At 43.4% G+C, this 7,930-nt stretch overlaps 1 non-coding gene across 1 annotated transcript; it reads right to left on the bottom strand.

The window, feature by feature from the left end:
* Positions 1–578: 578 nt before the first annotated feature.
* LOC116486937 lies at positions 579–735 on the bottom strand. Its single transcript, XR_004253039.1, has one exon. It is a non-coding gene; the product is annotated as a U1 spliceosomal RNA (small nuclear RNA).
* Between the last annotated feature and the right edge of the window lie 7,195 nt (positions 736–7,930).

The raw sequence follows: 7,930 nt of genomic DNA on the forward strand, positions 1-7,930 counted from the left end.
CTGTGGGATACCAGGAAAAAGCAAGAATCGCATCATCCTGTCTTCTAAAATGGAAGTCAGTCCACTACGAATCTGTCCTCAGTGATAACCATTCCTTTTGTGCAAGAAAACACTCTCTTTTTTGTTTGCTTTCTCATCAACTGTCTTCCTGTTACTGGATGGGGGGGAGGGGCGGGGGGGGGAAGGGGTAGGCTGTAGGGTGAGTCGAGCAGAATCTACCTTTCATAAACCCATGCTGCCTGGGTCTGCATAGCCGTTTGTGCTGTACGTGCTGTATGATGGTATTCAGAATGATCTGCTCCATGGCCTTCCTTGACAGGCCTGTAGTTCCCTGGATCTTCCTTCCTGTCTTTGTAGATGGATATCATATTTGTTAACATTCAGACAACCAGGACCTCTAAAGTTAACCAGGACTGTTGAGAAATTATTGAAAGTGCCTTGGTGAGGCACTTCTGCCAGCTTCTTCAATACCTGATAAGCTCAGTACATCTGAAAAGGCCTGCATCTGTGCCTTCAAGATTGCATGCTTGAAGGATGTCCAGCCTTCCTTTTCTCCTTAGAATTGAAGATAAAATTTTCAGGGGAGAGCATAAATGCAGTTCCCCACTCCCACAATTTCTGAATTTCCTGCATTTGGAAAAGTCACAGGAGTCAGCAAACCAGTGTGGAGGGGATTAGCCTCACCCTAGGAAAACTGCCTGCCTAATCATATTGTCTCCCCTGCCAGGTAAGTATGGAAGATGGATGAATGGAATTCCAGCAGTAAGATTACATAGGCCAAGATTTTGTAGGAAAAAAAAAAAAAAAAAAGAGCAAATTCAGGCTCACATGAATGAAACCACAAGCATACATTGAAAGTAGAGTATCTGCTTAATAATATACTTTAATGCTGCCTTCATAATACTGAGGAGTCATATCTACAGACATTACGTGTAGTCTGATCAATGTCAAAAACAGAAGCTTTATAATTCTTCTGGTCTATAACAATGTCTATGATTGTGGATGTAATTTCCCAATTGCATAGATTTCAGTAGAGCTGTATCACCCCATAAACACATCTCTGGTTATAAATCTACTAACGCTCTGCAGTTTACATGAATATTTCTGCTTCTTGTTTTTCATTTTTCCTTGAACCACAGCTAAATTTCACAAAATAATTTTTCAAAGTATATTATCTCACTTTTATTTATTTATTTTCTTTCAGACTGAATCTTATTTTAGTGTTGCTCATAATGATAATCATTGAAGAAACCTCTGTTTTTGTAGATTATGAAGGTGAATGAATACAAGTTAAAATTTAAGCTGTATCTGGATGTAACACATTGTTTTATACAAAACCAAAGTAATTTTTCAAGTAAGATTCTGTGACGCTCTCTATGAACCACTGACAATAAAGTTCAGTTATATAACATCTGTTTCATTCCTTTAACCTGAAGTTACTCCACTTTATCTCTATCTGGGGTCCATGACTGCTTATAGGATACACTGAAATAGTTCTGCTATTCTTTGATGTTAATTTGAAAAGACACACAGTAGTCAACAAATAAGTAAATTATGAGGTAAATTATCATATGGTTTGGATGAGAAAGAATGTTAGATGAAACCTCCCAAGTGAAGAAACTTTCTAAACACACCAAGCTTGTTGTACAAATGAAAATATGTTTCAGTCTCTGCAATGTTCTTTAATAACCATACAGAACATGCAAACAGAGAGAGAAGCTCCCTGTATTTCTGCAGTGATGTTTGCATGTACCATTTATTTCCAGATAATTGACAGCTGGAGCTTGTTTTAAGAATCCACATATGTGTTGATATATTTTTCATGGGAAGACTGGGAATTAAGGATTCTCTTCTCCTTCATTCTTCCTTGTCACATTGATGTGAGATATTTTTCTTATTTTCTTAGCAGATTAAAATCATTTTAAAGATTGTCTTCTCTTGAAGACCAGTTTTATTGAAAAATCAGATTTTCACATCAGTTTGTATACCATAGTGATCCAAGTCTCACCTTTTCAACTTTGTAACTTCCCTTGTTCATACAGAAGAAAGCAATTTTATTTAGAAGGTGTTTTATGCTGGACACAATACAAAGTATAAAACAGAGAGAGCATAAATAATAAATAAAAAATACATGTGGGAATCAGAATTCATGAGTAATTGATGAATAATGAAGAAAGTAGACATTCTAAAAATCACCAATGCCAGTTTAGCAACCTTCAATAAATCATTGCCTTTTTTTTTTTTCTCTGAAAATCATCAAACGAGAATTCAGGTTTTACTAATCAAATAATCAGAAGGAAAAGGTATGTGTAATGGATACTTTACCAAGTCTAGATTGTGCAGAATATAAATAATGCAATACATTGTATTACTCATAAATCAGCACAAAATGTTCTGAAATGATTTTTGAAATCATATCACTTATTTTTAATGTGTCCTGACCCTTCTGAACCCTCACATCAGCTTAACTCAAACCCCTGTAGGGGTCATATCACTCATTCATGCAGACTTTTATTAGTACATAATTTTCTTCAGATTTAATTGTTTATTAATCATACTGTGTGATGAGGGTAAAAAAGAATGTAATTAGCTCAATACCTCATACAGTACATGCCAATACTTTCTGGAACAATATACTAAATAAAAATAGTGGAAAAACATTCCTAACCTATTCCTATAATGTAAACCATTTAGCAGCTAATCAGTTGAATACCATGGCAATATGCTGAGAAAGTATGCAAAATAAAATAATCCTAGCTGAAAGCTCTCTCAGTGGAAACTTTAACCAGTTAGTCTGTTTTTTAAAAAGTAAGCAAGACTTGTATTTGAAATAGAATTTACAATAGACAGTTATTAAGTAAACATAAATATTTTTCTCATATAAACTGAATATCTGCAACCCTGGTCAACAAACTGATTTTCTGAATGACTTTGTTTTGAATGTATTAGAATATCTCTTTTAAATATTTAAGTATATGTAGGGGCTGCAAAGATTTGAAAGTCAAGATCATGTTTGATAGAATTGCTCAGAGAACTCATCTGGGCACTGACACCATATATATGCAAATTTAGCTGTCTGTCTACATAAGGCACATTGAAATCAAGGATGTGGTTTGCTTCTGTTCTTTTGACAAACATATCTGTCCAGCATCTCTATTTGCTGCTAGTAAGACATCTGTCAGTGACTCAAATATTTCTGGAAGAGAAAGTAAAAACCTGCAAGAATTGCAAGCATCTTGAAAAAAAATAGCTTAAAAATTTGCAAACATATCCAAAGATGACATGTCAATTAAAAAGATACTACTGGCTGCATGGTGTTGCAGATCTGCTCTGATAAGAGCGAACCTACCTCTCACTTATCAGAAACACTTGACCACAGTGAATTACTGGGCCTTTCATTTGTATTTATTTATTTATTTATTTTTATTCAAGCAATTGTTGCAGGCAAAAGATGGGAAGTCCAGCTGTGTGGAACTGATTTGTGAGCACAGATATGAATCTCAGAACATGGAACAGAAAACCCTCTATTTTAAACTTCCTCTCAAAACAGTATGGTGATCATATCACTGGCTCTTTTCCACTGGCTTTAGCAAAGGATTATGGCAGGTGAAAGTGCTGACATGTAGCAAAGCAGAACTTTAAGAGACAACTCACAAAGTAACGAGGTGTGAGCAGGTAGATGACCTGATCCGCCTGGTGGCAGAGTTTAAGGAGGAGGTGGAGAGGTTGAGGGCCATCAGGGAGTGTGAGCAGGAGATAGACTGGTGGAGCAACTCCCTGCCAGGCCTGAAGGAGAGGTACCAGGGTGAGACACCCCAAAGGGGGGTGGACGCCCTGCTCTGTCGCAGTCGGGCAGAGGGAGGGGACCTCGGAGTTGAGGAGGAATGGAGACAGGTCCCTGCTCGACCTCACAGGCAACACCCCCTCCTACTGGCCCCAGATTCCCAGGTGCCCTTACACAACAGGTTTGAGGCCCTGGAGCTTGTGAGACCGATGGGTAAGGATGAGGTAGTAGGTCTACCCAGGAGGATGCCCAGGGCAAGGAAGTCAACTCCATGCCTCAAGACTGCCTCCACCAAGAAAGATAGAAGGGTAATCATTGTAGGTGACTCCCTTCTCAGGTGGGAAAAGGACAAGGTTGAGGGTCTGGACAGTAGTCTGAACCTAGGAAGCAACCCTGCAAAGCGTGTCAAGATTGGGGGAAGTACTGAGCATAGGGATTGGGGCCGGGCGGAGCACTGCATCACAACCAGTTCCACAAAAAAATAATGGAGAGTCTTAGTGATCAGTGACTCTTTGCTGAGGGGCACTGAGGCTCACATTTGTTGCCCAGATAACCTATACAGAGAGCCGCACGTGTCAGAGACGTTAGAAAGGCTCTGCCACAGATCATTAAACCTGAAGATTACTATCCTCTTGTTGTCATTCAGGTTGGAACCTGGGAAGCTGCAACTAGAAATAAGGAATATTAAAAAGGACTTTGCATCCCTGGGAAGGTTGTTAAAGGGATCAGGAGCGCAGGTGGTGTTCTCCTCTGTCTTCCCTCTGGGTGACCAGGACCCAGAAAGAAGGACGAGAATGGGACAGGTGAATGACTGGTTGAGGGGGTGGTGTCTGGACCAGGGATTTGGGTATTTTGATCTTGGGCAGACCTTTGAGAAGCCGGGTATGTGGGCTGATGACTGACTTCAACTCAGAAAGTGGGGCACAAGTGTATTGGGAAGCAATCTCTCTGGGCTGATTACCAGGGCTTTAAACTAGGTTTGACGGGGGAACGAAGGGGAGCTAAAAGTGCCAGAGAAGGGCTGGGGGAAGTTGTCACTGCTGTCACTGTTGAAGATAGTAGGGAAAAACGTCTAAGTTGTCCCATAGGATCAGCTGAGGGCTCCTCAGAGAAGGTAATGATCCTGATACTCCATCCAGAATCTTCTTCTTGCATCCCTCCAGGGGTAACTGTGCCTGCTGCTTACCTAAAGTGCCTATATACCAATGCGCAGAGCATAGGAAATAAACAGGATGAGCTCAAGATCTGTGTTTGGTCGCAGGGCCACGATCTCATTGCAATCACAGAGATGTGGTGGGACAACTTGTATGACTGGAATGCTGTCATTGAGGGCTATTGTCCTCTTTAGGAAAGATAGGTTGGGGAAGCGAGGGGGTGGGATTGCCCTTTATGTGAGGGAGCAATTAGAGTGTACCCAGCTCCAGCTGGGGGAGGGTGAAGGACAAGTGAAGAGCTTGTGGGTGAGAATTAAGGGGTGTGCTGGTATGGGGGACACTGTTGTGGGGATGTACTACCAGATCAGGAAGAGGAGGTCGATGAAGCCTTCTACAAGCAGCTGGTAGTAGCCTCGAGATCACAGGCGCTGGTTCTCATGGGGGACTTCAATTTTCCAGACATCTGTTGGGTAAGCAACTTGGCCAGGCATGAGCAGTCCAAACGGTTCCTACAATGCATTGAGGACAATTTGCTGATGCAAGTGGTGGAGGAGCCGATGAAGCAGGGGGTGCTCCTGGACCTTGTCCTTACCAACAGGGATGGCCTTGTTAGGGAGGTGAAGGTTGGGGGCAGCTTGGGATGCAGCGACCATGAGATGGTGGAGTTCAAGATGGAACTTGGTAGAAGAAGTAAGGCCAAAAGCAGGATTGCAATCCTGGAATTTCAGACAGCCAACTTCGACCTCTTCTGGGACCGGCTTGGGAGTATCTCATGGGTTAGGTTGCTAGAAGGCAAGGGTGCTTGTGAGAGCTGGGCTACATTTAAGCAGAACTCCTTCCATGCTCAGGATCATTGCATCCTGAGGAACAGGAAATCGGGGAAGGGGGGCAGGAAACATGCATGGATGAGCAAGGAGCTCATTGATTAAATCAAAAAGGAAGAGGATGGTCTATGAAATGTGGAAAAAGGGCCTGTCCTCTTAGGAGGAGTATAGAAGTGTTGTCAGGGCCTGCAGGGACATGACAAGGAAGGCTAAAGCCCACATAGAGATGAGGTTTGCAAAAGAGATAAAAGATAATAAGATTATTAATTAAATAATTAATTTATTTTTTAAGTATGTAAACAGCAAGAGGAAGACTAGCGATAATGTGGGTCCCTTGCCAAATGAGGGGGGTGTCCTGGTCAAGGGAGACGCTAAGAAGGCAGAGATACTGAATCCTTTCTTTGTTTCAGTCTTTGCTTCAAGGACTCCCCCCCTGGGACTCCTCGATCCTGGAGGGAGGAGAAAGAGTCTGGAAATAGGGATCTCCCCCTTGTTGACAAGTTGACATGTTTGGGAGTGTCTGAGTGGGCTCAAGGCAGACAAATCCATGGTTCTGATGGGATGCATCCATGTGTTCTAAGGGAGTTGGCAGAGGTGATTGCTGAACTGCTCTCTATCATCTTTGAAAGGTCCTGGAGAACAGGAGAGGTGCCTGAAGATTGGAGGATAGCCAATGTCACTCCAGTCTTCAAGAAGGGCAAGAAGGAGGATCCAGGAAACCACAGGCCAGTCAGTCTCACCTCTGTCCCTGGAAAGGTATTGTAACAGCTTGTTCTGGATGCCATCTCCAAGCAATTGGAAGAGAAGAAGGCTATGAGGACTAGTCAGCATGGATTCACCAAGGGGAAGTTGTGCTCGACCAACCTTGTTGCCTTCTATGATGACATCACCAGCTGGGTAAATGGGGGGAGAGCAGTGGATGTCATCTACCTTGACTTTAGCAAGGCTTTTGATACTGTCTCCCATGACATCCTACGAGCAAAGCTGAGAAAGTGTGAGATAGATGAGTGGACAGTAAGGTAGGTTGAGACTGGCCGAGCTCAGAGGGTGGTGATAGGTGGAGCAGAGTCTGGCTGGAGACCTGTGACTAGTGGTGTTCCCCAGGGGTTGGTGCTGGGTCTGGTCTTGTTCAACATCTTCATCAATGACCTTGATGATGGAATAGTGTCTGCCCTCAGCAAGTACGCCAATGACACAAAGCTGGGAGGAGTGGCTGACATGCCAGAAGGCTGTGTTGCCATTCAGCGAGACCTGGACAGGCTAGAGAGATGGGTAGGAAGAAACCAAATGAGGTTTAAACAGAGCAAGTGTAGAGTCCTGAACCTGGGAAGGATGGTCTGCTGGAGGGAAGCTCTGAGGAGAAGGACATGGGGGTTCTGGTAGACGAGAGGTTGGCCATGAGCCAGCACTGTGCCCTTGTGGACAAGAGGGCTAATGGGATCCTGGCGTGCATTAAAAAGAGAGCAGCCAGCAGGTCAAGGGAGGTGATCCTCCCCCTCTACTCTGCCCTGGTCAGGCCTCACCTGGAGTGCTGTGTCCAGTTCTGGGCTCCCTGGTACAAAAAAGACAGGGATCTCCTGGAAAGAGTCCAGTGGAGGGCCACAAAGATGATACGGGGCCTGGAGCATCTTCCTTATGAGGAAAGGCAGAGAGACCTGGGTCTGTTCAGCCTGGAGAAAAGAAGACTGAGAGGGTCATCAATGTGTATAAATACCTCAGGTGTGGGAGACAGAGGGATTTGGCAAACCTCTTTTCAGTGGTTTGTGGGGACAGGACAAGGGGTAATGGCCACAAGATAGAGCACAGGAAGTTTTGCACCAACATGCAAAAGAACTTCATCACCGTGAGGGTGACAGAGCACTGGAACAGGCTGCCCAGGGAGGTTGTGGAGTCTCCGTCTCTGGAGATATTCAAGGCCGGTCTGGATGCCTACCTGGGCAGCCTGCTGTAAGGAACCTGATTTGGACCCAATGATCTTTTGAGGTCCCTTCCAACCTTTCGGTTCTGTGATTCTGTAATTTAGGGACATTATAATGTTTCTCTAGAAGGTGATGTGTAAATACCCCTAATTCTTTTTAGCATTACTAGTTTAGGTCTGATCACAGCCATCTGTTGGCTACAGCTCTACAAAACCATATTTTTTTTAAGGTAGTTCCACTGTGCGCAAA

Source organism: Aythya fuligula, chromosome 2 (genome assembly GCF_009819795.1).
Source record: "Aythya fuligula isolate bAytFul2 chromosome 2, bAytFul2.pri, whole genome shotgun sequence".
NCBI classification, from domain to species: domain Eukaryota; kingdom Metazoa; phylum Chordata; class Aves; order Anseriformes; family Anatidae; genus Aythya; species Aythya fuligula.